The 14,910-nt window shown below is 37.3% G+C and overlaps 1 protein-coding gene across 8 annotated transcripts in view; it reads left to right on the plus strand.

Annotated features, from left to right (window-relative positions):
• Positions 1 to 14,910, plus strand: part of EYA1 (EYA transcriptional coactivator and phosphatase 1) — a 349,363-nt gene that overhangs the window by 12,277 nt on the left and 322,176 nt on the right. Inside the window, exon 1 of one of the 8 annotated variants that reach the window (XM_055297990.2) lies at positions 8,746 to 8,923. The exons of the other annotated variants lie outside the window; for them this stretch is intronic. The gene's annotated coding sequence lies outside the window, so the exon portion shown is untranslated. Of the gene's footprint in view, positions 1 to 8,745; positions 8,924 to 14,910 lie in introns of those variants that run through there. 8 annotated transcript variants of the gene reach the window in all.

Consider the following 14,910-nt stretch of genomic DNA (forward strand, 5'->3'; position numbering starts at 1 on the left):
CTTTGCCTCAGGGAAGCATATATTTGCCTCATAAAACTTACATTAATGTCAATTTTTTGATTCTTTTATATGTATTTGTTTTATGAATATACCTGTGTGTATGTGTCTTCAAAATAGGTTTTTAGTGAAGAAGTTTCACAGTTTGATGAACTCTCGAATGGGCTTTAAAACAAGAGCGCCTTAGGTTGTATTTTATTTGTTGATTTGTGAGCAGAAGAGAAAGGGTTCGTAGATTTTCTACAGGTTTGTATCAGGAAGAAAGAAAGCTACCTTTGGTTCATAAATGAATATTCCCAATTAGGGGTCATCTTACAAATAACCTTTGAGTTATTTAGAACTTGAATAATTCAATGAATTTTAATTTTAAAAAAAGCATATTTCAGTAAGTTGAAGTTGTTTTCTTGGAAAATTTCCATAGCAACATTTAGGGCAGCATCTGTGACTTTACACTGTAAGTCCCCTGGTCAGATATGATGCTTTCAGACATGTGATTTCATAGCTCAGCTTTGTTCACAGTAGAATTCTTTTTTCTTTTTTAGCTTTCATTTCTTTTTTACTATTTTGTTATTTAGTGTAAGTTCTGGGATACATGTGCAGAACATGCAGGTCACATAAGTATATGTGCAACATGGTGGTTCGCGGCTCCTATTGACCCATCCTCTGACTTCCTTCCCCTCACCCCCAGCCCCGCAACAGGCCCTGGTGCACGTTGTTCCCTTCCCCGTGTCCATGTGTTCTCATTGTTCAACTCCCACTTACGAGTGAGAACATGCAGTGTTTTGTTTTCTGTTCCTGTGTTAGTTGGCTGAGGATGATGGCTTCCAGCTTCATCCATGTCCCTGAAGCATGATCTTTAGTAACACTGTTGTGGTTCCTTTAAATGGACGTTTTACAAGACCTATTGGTGTTATGAAATAAGCAGGAACTGCTAATGGATGGGAATTTTAATAACAAATGGTCAAGTGCTATGAAGGTATCTTCACAGTCACACTGTATGCAATTACATAGTGTATTTTATGGATCTTCTAAGTTGACTTAAACTTGTGAGATAATTCACATAAAGCACTTTGAGATCACTTTGTATCATGTAGCTTTTACCCTAAACAGAAAATGAACTCAACCCATTTAATTCATTTGTTTGTTTGTTTAAACTCCTATGTTGGGTCTGTGATATTTGAATTTATTATGTTAAAATACTTTTGTAGCTCATATAAAATTAATGAAAAATAAACTCATTAATAACTTCTTACTGCCACCTTTTATGAACTCTGCTCCCTAGATGGAGGCAAGTTGATGCACTGGAGAATCACCAACTAATTTAATAATATCTGCAAAGAAATGCTGCCAATAATGTTTCTTTTGATACCTTGTATTATGCAAATTCTAATTTAAGACAAGATATTAAGTAAGATTTGAGACTAAAATAACAAATAGGTAAGAAATATAAAGATTAAAAGAATTTATTTTGGCCATCATAATAAAAGATATATGAGAGGGCAATCTAATTGCATCTCATTTTGTCCTGTTTTTATTATGTGAGAGTGAAGCATTTTCAATCTTGAAAGGTATTTGGCTATCTCAGAGGTACAGAACAAGGAAGGGGTATTTCTCACGGGCAAACACTGTGTGGCACTGATTGGAGAATCCGTGTCCTGGCAATTTGGCAGCTGACTGCTTGGCCAGGAGGTGTCACAGTCTCTTCAGAGGCCTCGTGTGAGGCCTTGGGTGAGCTCCTCGGGCTTCCTTTGGCTCTCAGGTTACTCCTTTCCTTTAGGAAGTCGGGGAGAGAGGCTCAAGATGGGAAGAGGTCCTAGAACGTAGCTAAAAACATTAAGGTAACTCAAGAATATAAAGAATTTAAAGGTGGTTGTGCTACTGTACTCCAGCCCGGGCGACACACCCAAGGCCCTGTCTCCTTAAGGAATTGAAAAGAGTCCTGGACCAGTATCCAAAGTGCTCACACTTCCAAACGTGATTGAACATTCTCTTGCTCATCACGTTCATCTTTCACAAGTTTATGTCACAAAAAGTTTCAGCCATATTTAGAGTAAACCCCTGTGCCCACTTCAACAGTTAACAGCATTTGGCCATTCTCATTCCATCTTCCCCCCACCTACTTGTCACATGATTGCTGTTTTTCTTTACAGTTTTCTAAGATAAAATGTATATGGATTAAAAGGCGACAGAGCGAGACTCGTATCAAAAAAAAAAAGGAAAAAAAAAGGCACAAGTCTTAACTGCCCCCCCCCCATTGTGACAAATGGATGTAGCCGTGTAACCTACACCTTGTGTCATAAATTGGAGCATCTCCATCTTCCCAGAAAGCCCTTCACCCTCAGTACCTCCCCAATACTCATCCTCTCACCCCACAGGCAACCGCTGTTCTAATTGTTTCCACTTTTCATCAGTTTTGCCTGTTCTAAAAGTTCATGCAAATGGAATCCTCAGTGTGTTTCTGGCTTCTTTCACCTGGGACCATGTCTGTGAGAGTCATCAGTGATGTTGCACGTGTCCATAGGTTATTCTTTTTTATGGATGAGTTGTATCCATTGTGTCCATGATATATTCTTTTAAAAATATATTAAAATATATTCCAAATACTTCTCTGGGAACCTTGATTTCTGCATCTGTAAAATGAGAAAAGTAAAATCCATATAACCTAAGGTCCTTTCCAGCTTTATTACTTCGTACCTCTTTCTTACACTCTGTAGCCCTTTGCTCACAGAATTACACCTGCTAATGGTGCATTCTGGATTGTGCCTTTTCTAGTAAGGCTGAAATACTTGCCTCCCTAAGCATATTTCTGATAGGAATTGGACCTTTGATCTTGTCAGAAAGATGATATTAAAGACAAAATAATACTTCTTGAAAGTTTTTTCACACAACGCCAGCTTACAAAGCATATTCGTGACTCTCAACATGTGCTATTATTAGTATAATATTATGAATCTTTATTGCCTTTGTAAACAACAATTATTTCTCAAGTCTCAATGGTTCTTTCTCTACTACATAGATACACATGTGACAAGATCGAAAGAGAAGATGGCGATGCCTCTTCATGTCTTTCTTTCAGCTCAGAGCTCTGGGCTGAGGAGGAGGCTGGCAATAGCTACCAGTGTACTTTTGGCTCCATGATGTCTCCAAAGCCTAGAAAGTCTCTCTCTCTGGGGGTAATGCTAAGAGGAGCTTCCCTGTGCTTTCAGTGGATGGGAGGGTGGCAGTGCAGGGAAGCCCCTAAACAAGAGTGTGTTCATTCCAAGGGTGTGTTCATTCTTCATCTTGGTTCTACCACTGTCATTGTGAGATTTGAAGCTAAAAAATCTGATGATACTTGAGGGAGGGGAAATAGCTAATCATATGAACATTGAAAAGTGCAATATTCCTATCATGTAGCCTCATGACCCTAGCAGAGCTTTGGAAATGTGTTTATCCTATGATGAAAGACCATGGGCAGAGGTGAAGTTACTTCTTATTTTGATCCTATGTAAACACGACCCTGAGTAGAAATGTTAAATCGGAAAGTCCACCTTTCTAATTCTGGAAGGTTCGCTTATGTGTCTCCCACATTTAGGAAGAGGCAGTAACACGTGTGATTTCGTAAGTTCTATCCACTCGTCTCTTTACTTCATGAGGACATCAAGGAGAGGAGGTTTCTGGGCTTTCACATCATTTCTGTCATGATCTTGGCCACTCCTCTATTCGCCTCTGAAGGGTTCCCACCTGGATGAGCACAGTTCCACTCTCTTAGCAGCCACAGCAGTGGAACCGCTGATACCTTAGTGGTTGTCCCTATCCAAGGTAAACACTGGAAACACAAGCATCAGACAGCAGAGCTATAACCACTTCTTTCAGTTTCTTTAGTTTACGAGGATTTCTAGAAAGAAATCATGTCAAGATAAAAAAAAAAAGCACCTACTCACTTTTTTAAAAGTGAATTTTAAAAATAAATCATTCTATTTTCCTTATGAAGTTGTGAGGGCTGCAGTTAAAAACTCATCACTCGATAATCCAAAACTTGTGTCTGAATCAAATAGAGAGAGCCTAGTTTTTTGGAAACTACATTTTAGATTTGAAGTCATAAGACTTGGTTTTAGCTTTTACTAGCTGTATGACCTGGGGCAGGTTTATAAGCATCAGCCTCTTCTGCTATAAAACGGAGATGATAATATTTGCCTTCTCTGATTTGAAATCACAATTTTGTAGGTCAGGTGGGATCATGCATTCAAATGTTCTTTGAAAACTGAAAAGCGCGACATAACTCTAATGCACTTTTTATTGGAAACATCTCTAGAAAAATGTGACCAAGAGTAAAAAATTATCTGGCCACCTGCAAGTCTACAATACAATTTTAAAAATGTGACCATCTCACCTGCATCAGGTATTATAAACACCAACCCTGCATATATTTGATCATGATGTTGTCTGCTCATGCATTGGGGGGTGGAATTAGGTCTCCTAAGACTCTAAAAGGAGCATTTTGTTATAAATAGTAGATACTTACTTTTCTTTCAAAAATTTTAGATGATAATATTCTAGATCTTCGTGGAATAATTTTACTTTAGGGCTCCATTGTACTCTCATAACTGTACCTCTTGTGTCTCCTTTAAGTTATGATAAATTTGAAGTGCTAACAGCAGCTTTTGCTGAGATGCTGGGTTTTGCAAGAAAACTATTAAATAAAACATGTATGTACGTTATTCCTGTACTTGGAGATTCTAGAAATAAAAGGTGACTTTTAACCAAACTGGAAAAATTATTTATTTTTTAATAGAAAGAAACCCACTCTTTAGCAGAAGTTACTAAAAGTAGTTATACAAGTATAATACACATGTAGAAGTGAAATTAACTGGGAAATTTCATACTAAATCAGGGTTGCATTTATTCAGCTTCACCCCAAGTGAGATATTTTATGTAAGTGAAACTTTTAGATAACTTAAATATAAAACCATGGAATCCAGAGATTTACAATTTCATTTTTTAAAGCAGAGCATCTTTATTAGAAGCCTGCATTCTTTTCTTAGGACTTCTGTAACAAAGTACCACAAAGTGGGTGGCTTAAAACAACAGAAATTCATTGTTGCACAGTTCTAGAGGCTAGAAGTCCAAATTCAACATGTTAGCCGGGCCATGCTCCCTCTGGAACCCGGAGAGGAACCCTTCCTTAGCTTCTGGGAGTGCACCGGCCATCCTCGGCTTTCTGTGACTTGTAGCTGCAGCACTTCAATCTCTGCCTATATTGTCACATGGCCTTTGTCCCTCTAACATCTGTGTCCTTCCTTCTCTTCTTATAAAGACACCAGTGATATTGGATTAGGGCCCATCTTAATTTGATTACGTCTTGTAAAGACCCTGTTTCCAAATAAAGTCACATTCACAGATACTGGGGATTAGGATTTCCACTTGTTTCTGGAGAGATACAATTCAACCCATAACAAAAACTAATAAGAGTGTGGGGCCTAAACCCTTATCTTTTTGTCTACCTATCCCCCTCTTGTCTCAGCACCTTGAATAACCCTAGTTTATGTGGTTGCAAGTAATGGAACTTATCATGAGATGGCATAAGCAAACAGAAGGAAAGTCTTAAGAAGGAGGGCATCTGGGGAATTCAGGTAATTTTTTTTTTCTTTTTCCTGAACATTTCATTCAGTCCTCTTTTTGTTTATAGACTGGCTTTCTCTGTTCCCCTTGCACAGTGCTGGCTAACCACCATGGTTTATACATTACTGGGTCGTCCATCATGTGGAAGAAAACCTCTGACCGGTTCTGGATGCACCATGATCCTGTGCCTGATAGAGCAGGTCGCTGCAGCAGAAACACCACAGTTCCCAGAGGAGGGGTTGGGCTGCCCACCCAATAGTTGGCTATTGGGATCGACTGTCAAAAAACTCCCATTTTGAGATTCTTGAAGCACCAGTTTGAAAGCACATATCTGATCTTACCTCATCATTTTACAGATGGGGAGATTTAACCCTTGATATGCCATCACCTATAATCTATTTGATGGAAGTATCTAATAATGAATATATAATTATTTTCCAATACTTAAGGCTTTTTAACAACTATCAGTTAAGTGCTGTATCTCTAGTATACTAATTTTTCATCTTTCTGTTTATCTATCTGATAGCAATGATGATTTGCGTTTTCAGCATGAAGCAGTAAGGCCTAGAGTTGGGGTAGTCTTTTTGGATGTGATGGGTACTCAGCAAATAGATAATAACTTGAACTTGGGAAGGCAATTAGGCATAGTGAAGAGAACCTTGACTTGGATTCAGAATTTCTGGTTCTCAGTCACAGTTTATTCTAAGAATTCTTTCAATAAATAACTTCGTGAAAGTCATTTCAATTTCTATGCCTCAATTTTGTTTTTTACCAGTAGAGATGACAGATCTATATTGCTGGGTCCCCAGGATGAAGAAATAAAGATACCGTATGCCAAAGCACTTTGTAAGCTGTAAAGCAGTATATACAGCCACTAGCGTCAAGGCCAGTGAAACATCTTTTTGGAAAGGGCAGGACATTTCAAGTCAGACACATCTGCTTGAGTCTTAGCTCTGTACTTGGGCAAGTTGTTTTCACCTTTCCAAGCCTCAGTTCGTTCTCATTTGTAAATTAGGCATAATAATACCTTTCTTGCATGATTGTGTGATTAAAAATAACATATGAAAGACATACCGAGAATGAGAGCACAGATTCTGGACCCCAACTTCTTGGGTTCAAATTTGAGCTGGGATGGCCTCACTAGTCGTTATTTAATTAAAATGTATTTGACTGGGGGAATGAGGTACTATCTGTTAATTTTGATGTAATGGACAGACATTCACAGGGTTAAGATGAGGTTGTGACTTGGAACATCAGACCATGCTGGAAGGAATTAGGCAAAATTTTTCATTTGAACAGGCAAGGCTGGCTTGGGCACAGTAAAGGAGCCCAGGATAGAATGTGATCTGAGAGTTTCAAAAAGACTGGACGTCAAAGTTCACATTGGGCACCAGGTTGTATTAGCAGTTGGGTATTTTCAGTATAAAATAAAACCTTGACAAGAAAATTACTCCAGAGCCAGGACAGTGACATGTTTATATTTCCAGGGCCAAACACAATGTCAAGCCCTCTACGTGCACTCAGTAAATGTTTGTTTATCTGAGCTGGCCAACATCTTGTGTTCTGGTGTAGCTCACTTGGTCCATATGCACCAAACAGATGGAGTGTGACAAAGATGAAAATTGCTTGTGGCTGATGCTGGAAAGAAAGGAAAGAGGGGCCCTAACCATTGAGACTCATTGCTCCTGGCTGCCTCTGATCTGGCACTCTTAACATGCAGGAGTCTGAGAGCTTAAAGAACTATGAACCAGTGTCAGTGAGCAGTTAGCAATTGGGGCATGTGGATCTCTCTTTCTGAATAAAAGCCACAGACTTTAGGACTTTGTTTTTTATGTGTGAGGGGTGGGGGCGAGGGCTAGGGAGGGTGGTTTAAATACTTAAAGAAATCTGGTAATCACCAGAAATGTGAGCTACAGTAAGAAAGCCATTTTGGTATAGCACTAATACAATTAACTTATTTTATAAAGGACCAGATAGGAAATAGTATAGGCTTCCAGGGCCAGAAAATCTCTTATCACATGCCTTCAACTCTGCAGACATGGCATGAAAGACATATGGAACAGAGTCCCAGGATAATGTTAATGCATGTAGATAAAATGAGGATCCATGCATTGTTCTGTTGTTACCCCAGTCAGCCCTTCCTATCTGTGGATGGGATGTAGAAGTGGTGAATAAAGAGGACCAACTTAAGGGGCTGGGGAATCCAAGGATTTTACTATCTGTGAGAGTTTTGGAAGCAGTCCTCTACAGATACCCAGGGATGACTGCCCCTGCACGCAAGGTGGGTCTACAGTTGGGCGCTCTCTCCTTTCAAGATTTCTCATTTTGTTCCTTTCAGGCTAGCCCTGACATCTTCAATATGACTGTTTACTCTCTCTGGGCCTCATTTTCTTTATTTGTAAAATGAAGAATTTGGGAGAAGATCTCTTCTAATTTTAACACAGTATGATTCAACTGGTATCCTTATTGTATTGGATAACTGAAGTTAATAAAGTCTTTGCATCACAAAATAAATATATGGTGGTCACCAAGGGATGGGCAGGAAGACCAATCATCAAAGTCAAGCATCCGTGTGAACTCAAGTACTCAGTTTGGTGATCCAGTTCCATAGTTCCAGCATTGCATTTGGACCCTAGTGTGATACATTTCTGTATTTCTAAATCCTGCTTCTCTTTTTTTCCCTAATCTTCTTCATCCCTCAGCCAATGAATCTTGTTGCAGAACCCATAGTATATCTTTATGTTGGCTCTAATGTGATAATGATTCTTTGATGTCCACATTTCTGTGCATCCATAATTTTATTTATGTACAGTATCATATACAATGTTCCTATGATTAATTTTAAAAAATGCCTAGAGTAGTGATAAATACTTCTACATTTTGTATCGCATTCCCAGGATGTGTTTGTGGTGATTTTAAAATATGTTCACAAATTGTTTGATACTCCTCCCTTTAAGAGATGGAGCCTGGTAAGGGGCCCTTTGGATGAACCCTCTCCTTGAGTGTGGTCTGGACTTAGTGACTCAATTCTAACAGGGAGAAAAAAATAGAAGTGACAGTGGCCACTGTGGACACTAGGTCACAAAGGCCCCTATGGCTTTCTCCCTGCTCTCTGTTGGATCACTCACTCTGGGGGAAGCCAGCTGCTATGTTACAAGGCCACTCAGGCATCCCTGTGGAGGGGCACATGTGGCCAGGGACTGAAGCCTTCCACAACAGCCATGGGAGTGAGCCATCTTAGAAGCAGGTCATGCAGTCCCAGTTAAGCCTTCAGATGACTGCAGCCCCAGCAGACAGCCAAGATATGTTCTCATGAGACCCTCAGGTAGTACCACCCAGCTAAACTGTTCCCAGATTTCTGCCCCTCAAAAATTGTGTGAGATAATAAATCTGTTACACAGTGATAGATAACTAATACAGGGATCCTATCAATCTATTTTTCCATTAAAATTGATAATCAGTATTTTGGAAGAGAAGTGAAGCTTGATCATGAATATAATTAATTATATTAAGTAGTATATATACAATGTATAACTAATTATATAAATATATGTAATTATATAGGTAGAAGTAATATGACTCTTCTTTCTCCTGTTTTATGCAGAATCTATCACTGGGTGTTTTTGTAGACTGGGTACATTCAGATGTCAATTTATTTATCTTTATCTGCTCCTCTGAAACAGAATCTTAATTCTTCACACAATAAGTGCTTTGAACTGCTAATTAGCATATATTTTATTCTAGCTTGTATTGTTCACCCAAACTTAAAAGCCTGTTTGCCTTCTAGGCCATGAGCTGTTTGAGGGCAGAGAATATGCAAAAGAAACAACCACTCTCCCTCTGTGACTCAGTCCTTTCAATATTTTGCACATTGATGTGCAAAATGTTTTGGTTGAATGAGTGAATAAGTACAATTGCCTAGAGCCAAGATTTTGTAAACAGAAAAAGATCTTCAGGCCTGCTAGTGTGGCAGCTTTAGCCCCCACTTGTCTCCAGGGAATCAACCACCTTTGGAAACAGGCCAGGATCAAGCTCAGAGGTTTTTTTGCTCTGCCAGGTTTCATGAAGGTAAGAGGTAACCTAAAAACAAACACCACGGCTATTAAACATCATTAACTGGAACTCCATTAATTGAAAATTTTTGATAATTTGAGGACGAGGTTAATTTTTTAAATGTTCCTTTATAAAAATTGGATTATAAAGAAATTAATAATATAGATTAATTTAGCCTATGTACAAGAATACATGAAATTAGGTGGGCAAAATATGTTAACAATCGCATATGAAAAATTTCATGTCTTTTGTGCAAATAAATTATATTCATTGAAGAAATTTTTCTAAGGTACTCCGCTAGATTAAATTAGATCAATTAATGTTTATATTTCAAAGGAATTCATGAAATTTCCTTAAGTGGTCTCCCAAATTCAAATGACATAAATTACACTCACATTCTCATATATTTTTTTTAAATTTTGATTTCATGCAACTCTGTGACTTTGTACTCCCATCTTGTATCAATAAAACAGTAACTGAACTTGCATTCTTACCACGTTAATTCAGTGCATACCTGTGAGGGTAGAGGAGGGAGCGTGGGTTTGTCAGGCGACGGAACGCTTGCGTTGGAGCCCCGACTCAGCTGCTGCCCAAGTGTGTGCAAATCTCCGATCATCTCTGAGCCCCCATCTTCATCTCTAAAATGAGGATAGTATGTCAGTACTGGGTATCTCAGAATGATTGTGAGGATCAAAAGACAATCATGATGCCTTTAGTAAGCAAGGTAGTAACATACAAACTCTACATGTTTATCAAGAGCATATCTCAAAAGGCAACAAATGTGTGTGTTTTCTTCCAGGCAGTATTCCTAAACAAAAACAATACTTCCTGTGTCCTCCTTAACATTTTTTCCTTCCTTCTATAAGTAAAAAGGGAAAAGAAACCTTTTTAAAAAATTACTGGTTTTATTTAATTTTTTTTTTCATTTTGAAATCTGCTGTCCATTGTCCAAAGGGATGCCAGAGGTCATGGTATTGAGCTATACAAATATTGCAATGGGTGACATTCATTCACCCGTTCTTGTTATTGCTTAATTCAGGTATAAACTAAAATTCCATTCAGGGATTCCAGAATTCATGGTAATTTATTTTGATGTTTAGAAATACTCGAATTTTTTATTATATCAAAAACATTTGGCAAAGTATATAGTATGTGATGATTTCTTTCTTTAATGAGGCTGTTGTATTTCTTTCAAAGTATAGCTATCACAGGGACGTTTTTCAAGAATAAAATTTTATGCTTTGCATATTCAGGTATTAACTTTAATACTGGTCATATTTTACAAGCCTAAAAATGAATACTGGGTTTGGGATTGATTATTTAATATAACATTTCTAATTTCTATTTTAAAAACTAGGTTTTTCTGTCATAAGGAAAAATGACAAAGTACACATTTTACTTTATTCATTCTCAGTGCTCACATTGGTGATTTTTAGTGATGTGTTCATCTAAGTTTTTGTGAAACATTAATACAATACCATGATTACCTAGCCTCATCTGGTAAACTGGGAGGGTTAACTTTAAAAATGAGTTCAAAAATATTTTGTGTGTGAAATTATGTATCTGAAAAATGTTTCTATTTGGTTAGTTATGCCTGCATTGACCACTTGTATTCTCAAAAGAGGAAGCTGTTGGTGATTAAAGGGAACTCAAATAACTTATAAATTTCATTGATAAAGTTGGCTTTTATTAAAGTTCATTTGATAAAAAGTTTACATTACACATTAGAATTAGCTGTTTGCTCGGCTTCCAAATTACTTGGGGAAAGAAGTATACCCACTGTTTAGTATGGACTAACAAAATCAGATCTGTACTTTAACTTCATCAATTTCATTTTATTTTATCTAGCCTTAAAAAAAATGATTGTCTTTCTGTTTGCCCTAGGATAATTTTCTAAAATATGGTACCTCAAAATTGATATACATCTTTCTTACTCATTTGGAATTTAAACTGTGAGCCAGGCTGCCATCTTAAAACAAAATGGTAGCCAATAAAAATTTTCAAATAAACACATGATCTATCTATGACATTGAATGGGGACTATAATTCACAGAACCATTAGTAATGGCAGCAAGAGAAATAACAGGGCTAATTCACACAAGTGTGCAATGAGATACTATGGTGAACTTCTCATTACTTTGAGCATTAGAGTCCTTTGAAAGTTACATTAACTTTTTGGGACAAAGGTGATTGATTTGCTGTAATTGTAACTGAGGTTAGTGGCTTTCACCTTCACTGCCAATAAGAGCTGAATAGATTTTTGGCCGGGCGCGGTAGGTCACGCCTGTAATCCCAGCACTTTGGGAGGCCGAGGCGAGTGGATCACGAGGTCAGGAGATGGAGACCATCCTGGCTAACACAGTGAAACCCAGTCTCTACTAAACATACAAAAAAGTAGCCAGGCGTGGTGGCGGGTGCCTGTAGTCCCAGCTCCCCGGGAGGCTGAGGCAAGAGAATGGCGTGAACCCGGGATGCAGAGCTTGTAGTGAGCCGAGATCATGCCACTGCACTCCAGCCTGGACGACAAAGCCAAACTCCGTCTCAAAAAACAAACAAACAAACAAACAAACAAAAAACTGAATGCGTTTTTATATTACTTTGGAAGACCAGGCCCGAAATTCTTGTAATGTTCTCACCCACCTTAAAACATGAGAAAAGATAGTAAATACTAAAGGCACTTGTAAAGGTAGAAAAACAATTTTATAATCCTATAATGAAAAGTTTTAACATAAGTGTATTTTGCTACAAAATGAAAATATAATAGAATTGCATATTAACTTGTTCCAAGAGTCCTTTCAAGTTGTTGCCAAAAAATTTGCTTGAGGTCAGGTGCAGTGGCCCACGCCTGTAATCCCAGCCATTTGGGAAGCTAAGGTGGGAGGATTGCTTGAACCCAGAAGTTCAAGGCCAGCCTGGGCAACATAGTGAGACCACTCTCTACAAAAAATAAAAACATTAGCCAGGTGTGGTGGCATGGACCTGGGGTCTCAGCTACTTGGGAGGCTGAGGTGGGAGGAGCGCTTGAGCCCTGGAGGTCAAGGCTGCAGTAAGCTGTGATCACACCACTGCACTCCAGCCTGGGTGACAGAGAGATTCTGTCTCAAAAAAAAAAAGTTTGTATTGATAGCAGAATTTTCCATACATCATATGTTTTTAAGTCATTAAACCACTAACAGTCCTTAAGCACTACAAGTTACAAAAAGAGATTAAATCAGCTGATTTTCTTGGGAGATACTAGTTCTATTTCTTTGGAGATGTCCAGTGCCTATTACTACAGAAAATAAAGAACATGTATTAGGCACTTACTGTGTAGCAGAGACCATTCTAAGCACTTTACATATACAGCTTTAGCTCATTATTGCTTGGTGATAATCTATTGGAGACTCCTGCATAGAAAATAATGTGGAACTGGATTACTTCTAAAATCCTTTCCACTGCTGAGATTTAGTGAATTCATGATTTATTTCCTAGTGCTTAATGAAAGAGAGTAAATGGGGCTATAAGGATCAAGGTGGTTTTTCCATATTCAAGGAGGCAAAATGCATAATGCTCTGGGCTGTTCCTTTGGGTTTAGCATATAATTTTAAAGAAACCTTGCTATATTTTTCCAGAAAGTTTCACATAAAGCACATACAGATTATAAATACTTTTGAAATTTCCATGTTAGTTTTCAAGCCCTCTATGAGCCCCATGATGTAGTAAAGTCCCTTAATTCTTCTTAATATTTAGCAAAATGGCATATGATCCATGATTAAGCAATAAGCTTTATAAGCTTTAGTTTGTCATAAATTAACTCAAGGAACTTATCCTGTTTCTTTTCTCTTCTCTTTCTTGTATTATCTTTCTAATAGAAGCTCAGATTGATAGTTAAAAATCTGAACTTAAAATGGGCTGATTACTTAGTGACTAAGTAATAAAAACTTTTGAAAACATGTGCAGCCTTGAGAGAAAAGTATAACAGAGTCGTGCTTGTGAAATGCTTGGAAACCATTGACTTCTGGTTTATAAAGCAACTCACTTAACATTTTTTTTTTGCATTTGGGGGAAAAAAGAAGTATGTTTAGATTTTGGTGGTTTAAAAATATATGTTAAGAGACCCTGTTTCACCATTTAAAGTTTTACAGAAGAGAATTCTACAGTGATTTCTCTGGTTAATAGATGCATGCATTTCCATGCATTATACTTTTAGAAATTTCTGTAGTGAATCTACAGATGCATCTTCATTTTGCTTTGAACAGTGTTTTGTTTAACTTCCTTTGTTTTTTTATATATCAAAATATAACGAAATTTGGAACTACATATGGGAAATGATATATAATTCCCATATGTAGTTCCACATTTTTCAAAACAATTAGACTATGAGTATCTCAGTTAAATTAAAATGAAACTCACAAATATGATGATCTTAGCCTTAATTCCACGTCACTGAAATGTGAGTGGTATTGAGGACAGAATTAAGATATGACTGAAAACATATTCAGCCATTTTTGTAGTTTTGTTCTCAGTATTTGTTGATGCTATTATTATTAATTTACTATATGTATCTACTTCTATTGTTCATTTCCATCTAGTATTAGTCATACTGTGTATATTCTCTTTGATTCAATTCTAAGTAATGCTGTCTTAATTTGAGTTAGAAAAAAATAAAGATTTTTTTTTTAAAAAAGAGGCGACTCAAGTGTAGGATTGGAACAATAGTTAACCTGTTGTGTCCAGTCTTGTGATAAACATTTTTGTTTTAACTATCAAATTTAATTACCTGTTGAGATTCATGGTATTTTGGGAACCGGAATATATTTGCAGCTAACTACAAAGATAATGTAATTGCAATTCCTTATGTAAGTTTTAAAATGACATGTGTTAACTTTGTTTAATTTTTGAGAATACTGCATTTTAGGTTATTTTGCATGCATATATTTTTGAATGTAAAAAAAGTCACAGCTTTAGTCTTTATTTCCGATCTTCATTATCTCAACTGTTTTAAACCCTTAGATAGCATTAGCAAAAGTTGATGAGGAGCTAAATCAGCTCACTCAAGCTGAACTCTGGCCCTGGGGGTGTGAAGGTGGGGAGAGGAAGTGTTCTTCATCTCTTTCTCAGAGGTGTGATTCTGTTTACTTTGGAAAGAAAAGATACAAGTATCTCCTAAAGTGGATTAGATGTGGTAAGACAAGATGATACATTTGCACTATAAACTCTCAAGCAGCTGTGAGAATGCAGTGTGTGTGAAATTTCTTACCTTCTTAAAAATCTTGATAG

Source organism: Symphalangus syndactylus, chromosome 11, assembly GCF_028878055.3.
Source record: "Symphalangus syndactylus isolate Jambi chromosome 11, NHGRI_mSymSyn1-v2.1_pri, whole genome shotgun sequence".
In the NCBI taxonomy this organism is placed as follows: domain Eukaryota; kingdom Metazoa; phylum Chordata; class Mammalia; order Primates; family Hylobatidae; genus Symphalangus; species Symphalangus syndactylus.